This window comes from Bombina bombina, chromosome 3 (genome assembly GCF_027579735.1).
Source record: "Bombina bombina isolate aBomBom1 chromosome 3, aBomBom1.pri, whole genome shotgun sequence".
Classification (NCBI taxonomy): Eukaryota; Metazoa; Chordata; class Amphibia; order Anura; family Bombinatoridae; genus Bombina; species Bombina bombina.
In genome coordinates this window covers 1,112,343,604-1,112,360,606 of record NC_069501.1, presented here as the reverse complement: position 1 = coordinate 1,112,360,606, position 17,003 = coordinate 1,112,343,604, and the positions used below count along the sequence as shown (strand labels likewise).

The 17,003-nt window shown below is 40.3% G+C and overlaps 1 protein-coding gene across 1 annotated transcript in view; it reads left to right on the top strand.

Moving 5' to 3' along the window:
* The window catches only part of B3GLCT (beta 3-glucosyltransferase), a 1,048,073-nt gene that overhangs the window by 906,424 nt on the left and 124,646 nt on the right, over positions 1-17,003 (top strand). The gene's annotated exons all lie outside the window — the stretch shown is intronic.

Below are 17,003 nucleotides of genomic sequence, written 5' to 3'. Positions count from 1 at the left end.
TACATAATCATTACAATGGCTTTGGTATTGCTTTTTGGTAATAATAAGGCCGTTAAATACTGCTGCGCACCACACTTGTAATATGCCCAGCAGTTAAGGGGTTAATTAGGTAGCTTGTGGGGTTAATTTTGAGCTTTAGTGTAGAGATCAGCCTCCCACCTGACACATCCCACCCCCTGATCCCCCCTGACCCCCCTCAAACAGCTCTCTTCCCTCCCCACCTCACAATTGTCACCGCCATATTAAGTACTGACAGAAAGTCTGCCAGTACTGAAATAAAAATATTTTTTTTTTTTTTAAATTTATTTTTTGTCATACAGTCTGCAGTGATGGATCCCTCCTTACCCCACAACCTCCCTGATCCTCCCATACATCTTTCTAACCCTCCCCCTCTATCTATTTGCCGCCATCTTGGGTACTGGCAGCTGTCTGCCAGTGCCCAATTTGCTCCCCAAAATATTTTTTTACTTTTTTAATATAAAATATTTGTTTTCTGTAGTGTAGCTGGCCCCCCTAAATAATCTACATCCCTCCCCCTCCCAGATCCCTTACTAAAAAACAGAGATGCCCCTGCATCTACATCGATCTTTTTATTTTCAAGTTGCTCGCGCGCGCACCACCACCCCACCCCCCCCCACAGAAAAATCGAGTCCAAAAATGTGTATAATAAAAATCCAAACTCAAAAAATAGTGATGAAAAAATAAAAATATGTAAAAATGTGGAAAAAATGTGAAAAAATATATATTTGTGGAAAAAATGGAAAAATTAAAAATTAAAAAATAGTGAATATAATCCCAGTGTTAATTGGAGTGATACATCCTATGATGGAGAATCGAACAAAAAGGGAAAAAAAAGGCTTGTTAAAAACCAAAATGTACAATAAAAACCTGTGGGAAAAAAAGAAAAAAACAATACTCAGAATGGTATAGAATACTTTCTTAGAGTATCAGAATAAATCTCACCAGTTATGTCGACGCGTTTCGGCCTGATAACAGGCCTTTATCAAGACTATGTGGTAATGCCCTCTCTCTGTGGTAAAGTTGTCTCTCTGTAGAAATGTAGTCTCTCTATGGTAATGTAGTCCATATGTGGTAATGTAGTCTCTCTATGGTAATGTAGTCTCTCTATGGTAATGTAGTCCTTATGTGGTAATGTAGTCCTTATGTGGTAATGTAGTCCTTATGTGGTAATGTAGCCCTTCTGTGGTAATGTAGTCTCTCTATGGTAATGTAGTCCTTATGTGGTAATGTAGCCCTTCTGTGGTAATGTAGTCCCTATGTGGTAACGTAGTTCTTATGTGGCAACGTAGTCTGTCTGGGGTCATGTAGTCTGTCTGGGGTCATGTAGTCTGTCTGTGGTCATGTAGTCTGTCTGTGGTAATGTAGTCTGTCTGTGGTAATATAGTCTGTCTGTGGTAATATAGTCTGTCTGTGGTAATATAGTCTGTCTGTGGTAATATAGTCTGTCTATGGTAATGTAGTCTGTCTGTCTTGGTAATGTAGTCTGTCTTGGTAATGTAGTCTGTCTGTGGTAATGTAGTCTGTCTGTCTGTGGTAATGTAGTCTGTCTGTCTGTGGTAATGTAGTCTGTCTGTCTGTGGTAATGTAGTCTCTCTGTGGTAACGTAGTCTCTCTGTGGTAACGTAGTCTCTCTGTGGTAACGTAGTCCTTATATGGTAATATAGTCTGTCTGTGGTAATGTAGTCCCTATGTGGTAACGTAGTCCCTCTGTGGTAATGTAGTCCTTCTGTGGTAATGTAGTCCTTCTGTGGTAATGTAGTCCTTCTTTGGTAATATAGTCCTTCTTTGGTAATATAGTCCTTCTGTGGTAATGTAGTCGCTCTGTGGTAATGTAGTCTCTCTGTGGTAATGTAGTCTCTCTGTGGTAATGTAGTCCTTCTGTGGTAATGTAGTCCTTCTGTGGTAATATAGTCCTTCTGTGATAATGTAATCTCTCTGTGGTAATGTAATCTATCTGTGATAATGTAGTCTCTCTGTGGTAAAGCAGTCTTTATGTGGTAATGTTGTCTCGCTGTGTTAATGTAGTCTCGCTGTGTTCATTTAGTTTCGCTGTGGTAATGTAGTCCCTATGTGGTAATGTAGACCCTATGTGGTAATGTAGACCCTATGTGGAAATGTAGTCTCTCTGTGGTAATTTAGTCTCTCTGTGGTAATTTAGTCTCTCTGTGGTAATGTAGTCTCTCTGTGGTAATGTAGTCTCTCTGTGGTAATGTAGTCCTTCTGTGGTAATGTAGTCCTTCTGTGGTAATGTAATCTCTGTGATAATGTAATCTCTCTGTGGTAATGTAATCTATATGTGGTAATGTAGTCTCTCTGTGGTAAAGCAGTATTTATGTGGTAATGTTGTCTTGCTGTGTTAATGTAGTCTCGCTGTGTTAATTTAGTCTCACTGTGGTAATGTAGTCCCTATGTGGTAATGTAGACCCTATGTGGAAATGTAGTCTGTCTGTGGTAATGTATTCTCTCTGTGGTAATGTAGTCTCTCTGTGGTAATGCAGTCTGAAAAAAATGAATAAACTAAAACTCTGTCGGCTAGATTACGAGTTGTGCGTTAGGGTAAAAAAGCAGCGTTAAGAGGTCCTAACGCTGCTTTTTTACGCCCGCTGGTATTACGAGTCTTGAAGGTTTAGGGTCACCGCACACTTCTTTGCCATACCACAAAACGACTTACATAAACTTTGTAAAGTCTTTTCTTTTGCATGATGTACTGAGTCCACGGATTCATCCTTACTTGTGGGATATTATCCTTCCTAACAGGAAGTGGCAAAGAGAGCACCACAGCAGAGCTGTCTATATAGCTCCCCCCTTAACTCCACACCCCAGTCATGGCCTATTCGAAACTTTAACCCCATATTATCGTTCCTAAGGGCAGGTAGGGCCACAGCAGAGCTGTGGCAAGGTGCTAATAGGGGTTTTTAACCGGTTTTAGACACATTTCAATCCGTTTTTTTCATTTGGGGGTTTATTGCTTATTTACTTATGGTGCAATCCTTCTAAAGCTTAGTGGGTACACTGTTAAAATTTCAGAAAATTTGAAGCAATTTTAACCTGTTTTGCAGTTTGTGTATGCCTTTTTTTCTCTTAAAGGCATAGTACCATTTTTGCAAATTGTGTTTTTTTCATTAAATAAAGTGTTTTCCAAGCTTGCTTGCTTTATTACTAGTCTCTTAAACATGTCTGACACTGAGGAAACTCATTGCTCAATTTGTTTAGAAGCCATTGTGGAACCCCCTCTTAGAATGTGTCCCACTTGTACTGATATGTCTATAAATTGCAAACCGCATATTTTGACTTATAAAAAATTGGCATTAAATGATTCTCAGACAGAAGGAAGTCAGGTTTTGCCATCTAGTTCTCCCCAAGTGTCACAACCAGTAACGCCCGCACAAGTACTTCTAGTGCGTCTAATTCTTTCACCTTGCAAGATATGGCTTCAGTTATGAATACTACCCTCACAGAGGTTTTATCTAAACTGCCTGGGTTGCAAGGGAAGCGCAGTAGCTCTGGGTTAAGAACAAATGCTGAGCCTTCTGACGCTTTAGTAGCCGTATCCGATATTCCCTCACAATGTTCTGAGGTAGAGATGAGGGATTTGCTATCTGAGGGAGTGATTTCTGATTCAGGAAAGATGTTCCCTCAGACAGATTCAGATATGATGGCATTTAAATTGAAGCTAGAGCCCCTCCGCTTATTGCTCAGGGAGGTTTTAGCTACTCTAGATGATTGTGACCCTATTGTAGTTCCAGAGAAATTGTGTAAAATGGACAAATATTTAGAGGTTCCTGTTTACACTGATGTTTTTCCGGTCCCTAAGAGGATTTTGGACATTGTTACTAAGGAGTGGGATAGACCAGGTATTCTGTTCGCTCCCCCTCATGTTTTTAAGAAAATGTTTCCCATTTCTGACACCATAAAGGACTCATGGCAGACGGTCCCTAAGCTGGCTAAGCGTACAACTATACCAGTTGTGCTTTCATTGATCCTATGGATAAAAAATTAGAGGATCTCCTAAAGAAAATTTTTGTTCATCAAGGTTTTCTTCTTCAACCTATAGCGTGCATTGTTCCTGTAACCACTGCGGCTGCCTTTTGGTTTGAGGCTCTAGAAGAGGTTCTTCAGATGGAGACCTCACTAGATGATATTTTGGACTGAATTAAGGCCCTTAAGTTGGCTAATTCTTTTATTACAGACACCGCTTTTCATCTTGCTAAGTTAGCGGCAAAGAATTCTGGTTTTGCCATTTTAGCGCATAGAGCGTCCTGGTCAGCTGATGTGTCATCTAAATCTAAGCTTTTGTCCATCCCTTTCAAAGGTAAGACCCTATTCGGGCCTGCACTGAAAGAGATCATTTTAGACATTACTGGAGGGAAGGGTCATACCCTCCCTCAGGATAGGTCAAATAAGACAAGGACCAAACAAAATATTTTTCGTTCCTTTCGAAACTTCAATGGTGGTCCCACTTCCTCTTCCTCTGCTGCAAAGCAAGAGGGGAACTTTGCTCAATCCAAGCCAACCTGTAGACCTAATCAGACTTGGAACAAGGGTAAACAGGCCAAAAAGCCTACTGCTGCCACTAAGTCAGCATGAAGGGGTAGCCCCCGATCCGGGACTGGATCTAGTAGGGGGCAGACTCTCTCTCTTTGCTCAGGCCTGGGAAAGAGACGTTCAGGATTCCTGGGCAGTAGAAATTGTAACCCAGGGATACTTTCTAGATTTCAAGGATTCCCCTCCAAGGGGGAGGTTCCATCTTTCTCAATTGTCTGTAAACCCGACAAAAAGAGAGGCGTTCTTACGCTGTGTAGAAGACCTTTTACCATGGGAGTGATCTACCCAGTTCCAAAAGCAGAACAGGGGCAGGGGTTCTACTCCAATCTGTTTATAGTTCCCAAAAAGGAGGGAACCTTCAGACCAATTCTGGATCTCAAGATCCTAAACCAATTCCTAAGAGTCCCATCTTTCAAGATGGAGACCATTCAGACTATCTTACCATTGATCCAGGAGGGTCAATTTATGACCACCGTGGACTTGAAGGATGCGTATCTACACATTCCTATCCACAAAGATCATCACCAGTTCCTCAGGTTCGCCTTTCTGAACAAGCATTATCAGTTTGTGGCTCTTCCTTTCGGGTTGGCCACAGCGCCATAAATCTTCACAAAGGTGCTAGGGTCCCTTCTGCCGGTTCTAAGGCCACGGGGCATAGCAGTGGCGCCTTATCTAGATGACATTCTAATTCAAGCGTCGACCTTCCAACTAGCCAAGTCTCACACAGACTTAGTGTTGGCCTTTCTAAGATCTCACGGGTGGAAGGTGAACGTAAAAAGTTCTCTTTCCCCCTCACAAGAGTTTCATTTCTAGGGACTCTGATAGACTCAGTGGACATGAAAATATTTCTGACGGAGGTCAGGAAATCAAAGATTTTGTCCAACTGCCGAGCTCTTCACTCCATTCCTTGGCCATCAGTGGCTCAGTGTATGAAGGTAATCGGTCTAATGGTAGTGGCAGTGGACATAGTTCCGTTTGCTCGCTTGCATCTCAGACCACTGCAACTATGAATGCTCAATCAGTGGAATGGGGATTATGTGGATTTATCTCCTCAGATAAATCTGGATCAAGAGACCAGAGACTCTCTTCTTTGGTGGTTGTCACAGGATCATCTGTCCCAGGGAATGTGTTTCCACAGGCCAGAATGGGTTATAGTGACGACAGACGCCAGCCTTCTGGGCCAGGGCTGCAGTCTGGAATTCCCTGAAGGCTCAGGGTTTGTGGACTCGGGAGGAGGCTCTCCTACCGATAAATATTCTGGAATTAAGAGCGATATTCAATGCTCTCCAGCTGGCTTCGGCCAGATTCATCAGGTTTCAGTCTGACAACATCGACTGTGGCTTATATCAATCATCAGGGGGGAACAAAGAGTTCCTTAGCGATGTTAGAGGTCTCAAGGATAATCCGATGGGCAGAGGCTCATTCTTGCCATCTGTGAGCGATCTATATCCCAGGTGTAGAGAACTGGGAGGCAGATTTTCTAAGTCGTCAGACTTTTCATCCGGGGGAGTGGGAACTCTATCCGGAGGTGTTTGCTCAACTGGTTCGGCTATGGGGCACACCAGAATTGGATCTGATGGCGTCTCGTCAGAACGCCAAACTTCCTCGTTACAGCTCCAGGTCAAGGGATCCTCAGGCTGTACTGATAGATGCTCTAGCAGTACCCTGGTCATTCAACCTGGCTTATATGTTTCCACCTTTCCCTCTCCTTCCACGTCTGATTGCCAGAATCGAACAGGAGAGAGCATCAGTGATTTTGATAGCACCTGCGTGGCCACGCAGGACTTGGTATGCAGACCTGGTGGACATGTCATCTCTTCCACTATGGTCTCTGCCACTGAGACAGGACCTTCTGATTCAAGGTGCATTCAAGCATCCAAATCTAATTTGTCTGCAACTGACTGCTTGGAGATTGAACGCTTGATTCTATCAAAGCGGGGTTTCTCTGAGTCAGTCATGAATACCTTGATTCAGGCTCGAAAGCCTTTTACCAGGAAAATCTATCATAAGATATGGCGTAAATATATTTTTTGGTGCGAATCCAAAGGCTTCTCCTGGAGTAAAATCAGGATTCCTAGGATTTTGTCTTTTCTCCAAGAGGGATTGGAGAAAGGATTGTCGGCTAGTTCCCTAAAAGGACAGATATCTGCTCTGTCTATTTTGTTGCACAAGAGTCGGCAGATGTTCCAGACGTTCAGGCTTTTTGTCAGGCTTTTGCCAGAATTAAGCCTGTGTTTAAACCTGTTGCTCTGCCATGCAGTCTGAATTTAGTTCTTAGAGTTCTTCAGGGGGTTCCGTTTGAACCCATGCATTCCATAGATATTAAGCTTTTATCTTGGAAAATTTTGTTCCTAATTGCTATCTCATCAGCTCAAAGAGTTTCTGAACTATCTGCATTACAATGTGACTCACCTTATCTTGTGTTCCATGCTGATAAGGTGGTTTTGCGTACCACGCCTGGGTTACTATCTAAGGTTGTTGCTTACAGGAATACCAATCAGGAATTTGTTGTTCTTTCTTTGTTTCCTAATCCTTCTTGTAAGAAGGAACAACTGTTGCACAATTCGGACGTGGTTCGTGCTTTGAAATTTTATTTGCAGGCAACCAACGATTTTCAGCAAACATCTTCTTTGTTTGTTGTCTATTCTAGAAAGCATAGGGGTCAAAAGGCTACGGCGACTTCTCTTTCCTTTTGGCTGAAAAGCATCATCCGTTTGGCTTATGAGACTGCTGGACAGCAGACTCCTGAAAGGATTACAGCTCATTCTACTAGAGCGGTAGCTTCCACATGGGCTTTAAAAATGATGCTTCTGTTGAACAGATTTGTAAGGTTGCGACTTGGTCTTCGCTCCATACCTTGTCAAAATTTTACAGATTTGATACTTTTGCTTCTTCGGAGGCTATTTTTGGGAGAAATGTTTTGCAAGCAGTGGTGCCTTCCATTTAGGTTCCTGTCTTGTCCCTCCCTTCATCCGTGTCCTAAAGCTTTGGTATTGGTATCCCACAATTAAGGATGAATCCGTGGACTCGGTACATCATGCAAAAGAAAACAAAATTTATGCTTACCTGATAAATTTCTTTCTTTTGCGATGTACCGAGTCCACGGCCCGCCCTGTCTATTCAAGACAGATGGTATTTTTTATTGAAAACTTCAGTCACCTCTGCACCTTATAGTTTCTCCTTTTTCTTCCTTGGCCTTCGGTCGAATGACTGGGGGGTGGAGTTAAGGGGGGAGCTATATAGACAGCTCTGCTGTGGTGCTCTCTTTGCCACTTCCTGTTAGGAAGGATAATATCCCACAAGTAAGGATGAATCCGTGGACTCGGTACATCGCAAAAGAAAGAAATTTATCAGGTAAGCATAAATTTTGTTTTTTCTAAGGGACTTCCATAGTGCCGGTATTACGAGTCAGTCCTGGGAGGCCAAAAAGTGAGCAGTACACCCTACCCTGTCAAGAGTCCTAACGCATTTAAAAGTCAGTAGTTATGAGTTTTATGGTACAATGCCATAGCATAAAACTCATAACTAAAGTGCTAAAAAGTACACTAACACTCATAAACTACCTATTAACCACTAAAATGAGGCCCTCCCGCATCGCAAACACTATAATAAAAATGTTAACCCCTAATCTGCCTCTCCAGACACCGCCGCCACCTACATTAAATTTATGTACCCCTAATCTGCTGCCCCCAACCTCACCGACACCTACATACTATTTATTAACCCCTAATCTGCCCAATGTCACCACAACCTACCTACATTTATTAACCCCTAATCTGCCACCCCCAACGTCGCTGCCACTATAATAAAGTTATTAACCCCTAAACCTAAGTCTAACCCTAACACCCCCAAACTTAAATATAATTACAATAAATCTAAATAAATATTACTATCATTAACTAAATAATTCCTATTTAAAACTAAATACTTACCTATAAAATAAACCCTTAACTAGCTACAATATATCTAATAGTTAAATTTTATCTAGCTTAGGGTTTATTTTTATTTTACAAGCAAGTTTGTATTTATTTTAACTAGGTAGAATAGTTATTAAACTACCAATAGCCCTTAAAAGAGCCTTTTGCGGGGCATTGCCCCAAAGTAATCAGCTCTTTTACCTGTAAAAAAAAATGAAAACAATCTCTCCAACAGTAAAACCCACCACCCACACAACCAACCCGCCAAATAAAATACTATCTAAAAATCCCTAAGCTCCCCATTGCCCTGAAAAGAGCATTTGGATGGGCATTGCCCTTAAAAGGGCAGTTAGCTCTTTTGCAGGCCCAATGTCCCTAACCTAAAAATAAAACCCACCCAATACACCCTTAATAAAACCTAACACTAACCCCCTGAAGATCGACTTACCGGGAGACGTCTTCATCCAAACCGGGCCGAAGTCCTCAATGAAGCCGGTAAAAGTCTTCACCCAAGCCGGGCGAAGTGGTCCTCCAGACGGGCAGAAGTCTTCATCCAGATGGCATCTTCTATCTTTATCCATTCGACGAGGAGCGTGTCCATCTTCAAGACATCCAACGTGGAGCTTCCTATTCATCTGACGAATAAAGCTGAATGAAGGTACCTTTAAGTGACGTCATCCAATTTGGATTCCCTTAAATTCCGATTGGCTGATAGAATTCAGCCAATCGAAATTAAGGTAGAAAAAATCCTATTGGTTGATGCAGTCAGCTAATAGGATTGAGCTTGCATTCTATTGGCTGTTCCAATAAGCCAATAAAATGTGAGCTGCTGAATCCTATTGGCTGATTGGATCAGCCAATGATTGAACTTTAATTTTTTCAATTTTTTTCTACCTTAATTCCGATTGGCTGATAGAATTCTATCATCCAATCGGAATTATAAGGGACGCCATCTTGGATGACGTCACTTAAAGGTACCTTCATTCAGCTTTAGTCGTCGGATGAAGAGGATGCTCCGCGTCGGATGTCTTGAAGATGGACCCGCTCCGTGCCGGATGGATGAAGATAGAAGATGCCGTCTGGATGAAGACTTCTGCCCGTCTGGAGGACCACTTCACCCCCGGCTTGGATGAAGACTTCTCCTGGCTTCGTTGAGGACTTCGGCTCGGCTTGGATGAAGACGTCTTCCGGTAAGTCGATCTTCAGGGGGTTAGTGTTAGGTTTTTTTAAGGGTGTATTGGGTGGGTTTTATTTTTAGGTTAGGGACTTTGGGCCTGCAAAAGAGCTAACTGCCCTTTTAAGGGCATTGCCCATTCAAATGCCATTTTCAAGGCAATAGGGAGCTTAGATTTTTTTAAATAGTATTTTATTTGGGGGTTAGTTGTGTGGGTGGTGGGTTTTACTGTTGGGGGGGGTGTTTGTATTTTTTTTTTTACAGGTAAAAGAGTTGATTACTTTGGGGCAATGCCCTGCAAAAGGCCCTTTTGAGGGCTATTGATAGTTTAGTTTTTTAGGCTAGGGTTTTTTTTTATTTTGGGGGGCTTTTTTTATTTTAATAGGGCTATTAGATTAGGTGTAATTAGTTTAAATATCTGTAATTTGTTTATTATTTTCTGTAATTTAGTGTGTTTTTTTTTTGTACTTTAAATTAAATACAATTACCTAAATTAAATTAAATTAAATTAGCTAGTTATTTTTTTAATTATAGTGTAGTGTTAGTGTAACTTAGGTTAGGTTTTATTTTACAGGAACTTTTGTATTTATTTTAGCTAGGTAGTTATTAAATAGTTAAGAACTATTCTACCTAGTTAAATTAATACAAACTTGCCTGTAAAAAAAAAAAAACCTAAGCTAGATACAATGTAACTATTAGTTATATTGTATCTAGCTTAGGGTTTATTTTATAGGTAAGTATTTAGTTTTAAATAGGAATAATTTAGTTAATGATAGTAATATTTATTTAGATTTATTGTAATTATATTTAAGTTAGGGGGTGTTAGGGTTAGGGTTAGACTTAGGTTTAGGGGTTAGTAACTTTAATATAGTGGCGGCGACGTTGGGGGCGGAAGATTAGGGATTTATAAATGTAGGTAGGTTGTGGCAAAATTGGGGCAGCAGATTAGGGGTTAATAAATAGTATGTAGGTGTCGGCGATGTTGGGGGCAGCAGATTAGGGGTTAATACATATAATGTAGGTGGCGACGGTGTCCGGAGCGGAAGATTAGGGGTTAATAATTATAATGTAGGTGTTGGTGATGTCGGGGGCGGCAGATTAGGGTTAATAAGTGTAAGATTAGGGGTAGACATAACTTTTGTTTCCCCATAGGAATCAATGGGGCTTCGTTATGGAGTTTTACGCTGCTTTTTTTGCAGGTGTTAGACTTTTTCTCAGCTGGCTCTCCCCATTGATTCCTATGGGGAAATCGTGCACAAGCACATACGACCAGCTCACCGCTTACTTAAGCAGCACTGGTATTGGAGTGCGTTGATGAGCAAAATTTTGCTCAACGCTCACTTCTTGTCTTTTAACGACGGGTCTCTGAAAACTCGTAATTCCAGCGCTGCATGTAAGTGAGCGATGAGGGAAAACCTCTCATTAGCGCCGCATAGCCTCTAACGCAAAACTCGTAATCTGGGCCTCTATTTCTTAGTGTCTGCTATACCTTTAGTGATATGCTAATATTCCTCTTAATAATCCCTTATGAATTATTATACCCACTATAAAATATTAACACACAATCACTAGCTTAAAGGGACAGTAAAGGATCAGAATAATGTTATATAATTCTGCACACAGTGCAGAATTATATAACATTATTTAAGTGGTAACTTCAAAAATGTAAAAGTATTTTCAGAATTTTCAGTGAATGTTGGACTCCACTCCAGGATCTACTGAGCAGGTCTTGAATATCCAATATCTTCACTGTTAGTCACAGCACGCCCGGTCGCGCTATTGGAATAAATGTAGCTCGCTTCCACTACTAGACCAGAGCGGTAGAGAGTTACATTCTGAAAATTCTTTTACATTTTTGAAGTTACCGCTTAAATAATGTTATATAATTCTGCACTCTGTGCAGAATTCTAGAACATTATTCTCAACCTTTTCTGTCCCTTTAACTAAAGTCAAGATACAAGCAAAAAATATAGATATACAAATGTGTTAGATGTTAACAACACTATAAAACAAAAAACCAAGAACTGATACTCTCCTTTTAAAATTGACCGCAGCCTTCTTACAGTCACTACTCTAGGACTGTATAGAAAATTGAGTAATGGAAGATAGATGGCGCTGGTCTGTAGAATGATTTTTCTCTAGTGATGAAGAGAAAAACAGGGCTTGAGGTGTATGTAGTAACCAAATTACTATGAGTGCAGTATACTCACTCCATATGCTGCAGTAGTTCAGCTTCAAAATCGTGTGTCTCCCAGTTGGGGTATGGTAATCCCATATAATGCCTGCTGTTTAGCTGTGAATAAATGGAGACTCAAGTGACAAAGAATCCAATATGTAGAAATAAAAAAGTAGTAACTTACTCCATATATTTGGAGAATCCGGCTCGGTACTGCAGAAAGGAAATTCAAAAGTCTTCCAATTTTGATGAAAAAATCTCTTTTTATTAGCTCAACACGTTTCAACGTTAAAACGTCTTTGTCAAGAGCAGAATTAAAAACAAATGTAAAAGTAATAAAAGCAAGTAATTCTTTCTGATCGGAACAGCCAATAGAATGCGAGCTCAATCTGATTGGCTGATTGGATCAGCCAATCGGATTGAACTTGAATCTGATTGGCTGATTCAATCAGCCAATCAGATTTTTCCTACCTTAATTCCGATTGGCTGATAGAATCCTATCAGCCAATCGGAATTGAAGGGACGCCATCTTGGATGACGTCCCTTAAAGGAGCCTTTATTCGTAGGTAGTCCGTCGGGAAAGAAGGATGTTCCGCGTCGGCGGGATGAAGATTGAAGACCCCGCTTGGAAGATGACATCGCCCGGATAGAAGAATTCTTCAGCGCCTCTTGGAAAATGACATCGCCTGGATGGAAGACTTCTTCAGCGCCACTTGGAGGATCACTTCATTGGATGGAAGATTTCTTCAGCGCCGCTTGGAGGATAACTTCTGCCGCTCCGGGTCTCCTCTTCAGTTCCATAGCTGCTCGGCTGAGTGAAGACGACTCAAGGTAGGATGATCTTCAGGGGATTAGTGTTAAGTTATTTTAAGGGGGGTTTGGGTTAGATTAGGGGTATGTGGGTGGTGGGTTTTAATGTAGGGGGGGTTGTATTTTTCTTTTACAGGCAAAAGAGTTGAATTCTTTGGGGCATGCCCCACAAATGGCCCTTTTAAGGGCTGGTAAGGTAAAAGAGCTTTGAACTTTTTTAATTTAGAATAGGGTAGGGCATTTTTTTATTTTGGGGGGGGGTTGTTAATTTATTAGGGGGCTTAGATTAGGTGTAAGTAGCTTAAAATTGTTGTAATTTTTTTTAAATGTTTGTAACCTATTTTTTTTATTTTTTGTAACTTAGCTTTTTTTTTGTACTTTAGTTAGTTTATGTAATTGTATTTAATTGTAGTTATTTGTAGTTAATTTATTTAATTAATTTAATGATAGTGTAGTGTTAGGTTTAATTGTAACTTAGGTTAGGATTTATTTTACAGGTAATTTTGTATTTCTTTTAGCTAGGTAGTTATTAAATAGTTAATAACTATTTAATAACTATTCTAACTAGCTAAAATAAATACAAAGTTACCTGTAAAATAAATATAAATCCTAAGATAGCTACAATGTAATTATTAATTATATTGTAGCTATCTTAGGGTTTATTTTACATGTAAGTATTTAGTTTTAAATAGTAATAATTTATTTAATGATAGTGTAGTGTTAGGTGTAATTGTAACTTAGGTTAGTTTTTATTTTACAGGTTAATTTCTCTTTATTTTAGCTAGGTAAGCTATTAAATAGTTAATAACTATTTAATAGCTATTGTACCTAGTTAAAATAAATTGAAATTTGCCTATAAAATAAAAATAAATCCTAACATAGCTACAATATAATTATTATTTATATTGTAGCTATATTAGGGTTTATTTTAAAGGTAAGTATTTAGTTTTAAAAAGGATTAATTTAGTTAATAATAGAAATATTATTTAGATTTATTTAATTAATATTTAAGTTAGGGGGTGTTAGGGTTAGTGTTAGACTTAGGTTTAAGGGTTAATAATTTTATTACAGTGGCGGCGGTGTAGTGGGGGGCAGGATAGGGGTTAATAAATTTATTATAGGTGGCGACGGTGTAGGGGGGGCAGGATAGGGGTTAATAAATGTAATATTGTTTGCGGCGGGGTCAGGGAGCGGCGGTTTAGGGGTTAAACTATTTAGTTGCGACGGGATCCGGGATCGGCAGGATAGGGGTTAATAACTTTATTATAGAGGGCGACGGTATGGGGGGGCAGGATAGGGATTACTAGGTATAATGTAGGTGGCAGCGGTGTCCGGGAGCGGCGGTTTAGGGGTTAATACATTTATAAGAGTTGCGGCGGGGTCTAGGAGTGGCGGTTTAGGGGTTAATACATTTATAAGAGTTGCGGTGGGGTCTAGGAGTGGCAGTTTAGGGGTTACTAACTTTATTTAGTTGCGGGGACGCCGGTATAGGGGGTAGAACAGTGTAGTTTAGTGTGGGTGCTTAGTGACAGGCTAGCAAGAAAGCTGTAGAAAAGCTGAAGAGCAGCGAGATCGGATGAGTGATAACTCTCACAGTCCGCTGCTCATCGCCCCATACTTGGTGAGCGGATTATTGACAGCTTTTTTGATAACTTAGGCAAATTTTTGCAGGTCCGCGGCGGCGATGTGAGGCGAACTTAGGCGGGCGTATTGGGCCGGCGAAGGCAGGAAAAGTAGACACGTTGATAACTACCCCCTTTTGTGTCTGGATCGACTGAGTCCTGGCCAGGGACCTACTGCTTAAGCGTTCAACTCAAACACAGTATAGCAAAAACTATGTTCAATTTTCATCCAAAAATCAGACTTGTAATCCCTCTGTGTAATGTAGTACCTCTCTGGTTATGTAGTCCCTTTGTGGTAATGTAGTCCCTTTGTGGTAATGTAGTCCCTTTGTGGTAATGTAGTCCCTCTGGGGAAATGTAGTCTCTCTTTGCTAATGTAGTCCTTCTGTGGTTATGTAGTCCCTCTGTGGTAATGTAGTCCCTCTGTGGTAATGTAATCTCTGTGGTAATGAAGTCTATCTGTGTTAATGTAGTCTCTATGTGGTAATGTAGTCTCTATGTGGTAATGTAGTCTCTCTGTGGTAATGTAGTCTCCCTGTGGTAATGTAGTCCTTCTGTGGTAATGCAGTCCTTCTTTGGTAATGTAGTCCTTCTGTGGTAAAGTGGTCTCTGTGTGGTAATGTAGTCACTGTGTGGTAATGTAGTCTCTATATGGTAAGTAGTCTTTCTGTGTTAATGAAGTCCCTAACTGGTAAAATAGTCTCTATGTGGTAATTTAGTCCCTCTCTGGTAATGTAATCCCTCTGTGGTAATATAGTCGCTCTGTGGTAATCTAGTCCCTCTGTGGTAATGTAGTCTCACTGCGGTAATGTAGTCCATATGTGGTAATGTACTCTGTCTGTGGTAAAGTTGTCTTTCTATGGTAATGTAGTCCCTTTGTGGTAATGTAGTCCCTTTGTGGTAATGTAGTCTCTCTGTGGTAATGTAGTCTCTCTGTGGTAATGTAGTCTCTCTGTGGTAATGTAGTCTCTGTGGTAATGTAGTCTCTCTGTGGTAATGTAGTCCTTCTGTGGTAATGTAGTCCTTCTGTTTTAATGTAGTCCTTCTGTTTTAATGTAGTCTCCCTGTGGTAATGTAGTCTCCCTGTGGTAATGTAGTCTCCCTGCGGTAATGTAGTCTCTGTGGTAAGTTGTCTGTCTGTGTTAATGTTGTCTCTTTGTGTTAATGTAGTCTCACTGGGGTAATGTAGTCTCTCTGTGGTAATGTAGTCTATTTGTGGTTATGTAGTCTCTGTGGTAAGTTGTCTGTCTGTGTTAATGTTGTCTCTTTGTGTTAATGTAGTCTCTCTGTGGTAATGTAGTCTCCCTGCGGTAATGTAGTCTCCATGTGGTAATGCAGTCCTTATGTGGTAATGTAGTCCCTATAAGGTAATGTAGTCATTTTGTGGTTATGTAGTCCCTCTGTGTAATGTAGTACCTCTCTGGTTATGTAGTCCCTTTGTGGTAATGTAGTCCCTTTGTGGTAATGTAGTCCCTCTGTGGAAATGTAGTCTCTCTGTGGAAATGTAGTCCTTCTGTGGTAATGTAGTCCTTCTGTGGTTATGTAGTCCTTCTGTGGTTATGTAGTCCCTCTGTGGTAATGTAATCTCTGTGGTAATGAAGTCTCTCTGTGTTAATGTAGTCTATCTATGGTAATGTAGTCCTTCTGTGGTAATGTAGTCCTTCTGTGGTTATGTAGTCCCTCTGCGGTAATGTAGTCCTTCTGTGGTAATGTAGTCTCTCTGTGGTAATGTAGTCTCTCTGTGGTAATGTAGTCTCTCTGTGGTAATGTAGTCTCTCTGTGGTAATGAAGTCTCTCTGTGGTAATGTAGTCTCTCTGTGGTAATGTAGTCTCTCTGTGGTAATGTAGTCTCTCTGTGGTAATGCAGTCTTTATATGGTAATGTTGTCTCTATGTGGTAATGTACTCTCTATGTTAATGTAGTCTTACTGTGTGTAATGTAGTACCTCTGTATTTTGTGTGTTATCAAATCTTTCCTCACTGTGTGGAATAGGCAGTCTCCCCCATCAACATGTGCCCCATCTTCCTCAGAAGTAGATGGATTATCCTGACCTAATACTTCAATAGGGGTTAAGTTTGCAAGCCCCTGTCTCAAAGAAGCTATAAGTTGACCTCTCGTGTCATAATTTTCTTCTAAGGTAGTAATATATTCTGCATTCACACCACATGTGAGCCAATTCTCAGGTAATCTGTCAACATTGGTTTCTGTTACTATGGCTATCGAAGAATGTTCCGTTATTGCTCTATTCATTTGGTATTTAACAACAGTTTCATGCAATTCTGTAACTTTACTTTTTCTTTTGTTAAACAAAACCTCTTTTTATCAATAAATTTATTTTCATTCTCAAATTGCAACCATAAATCTTTCAGTCTTTTAACTATATTAGTATTTTCATCAATAACAGCCTCAAATGTGCTACATTCTGTGTGGCTGAGATTTTGTGTCTGGATCGACTGAATCCTGGCCAGGGACCTATTGCTTAAGCGCTCATCTCAAACACAGTTTAGCAAAAACTATGTTCAATTTTCATCCAAAAATCACACTTGTGATTTTTGGATGAAAAAAGAACATGGATTTGTCACCCCTTTAAAACAAGTGTAGTTGGTAAGAAAATTATCTCTGGGCTTGCCAATAAAATAATGAATGAACTAAGACTCTGTATTTCTTAGTGTCTGTTTGCTATACCTTTAGTAATATGCTAATATTTTTCTTAAAGGGACACTGTACCCAAATTTTTT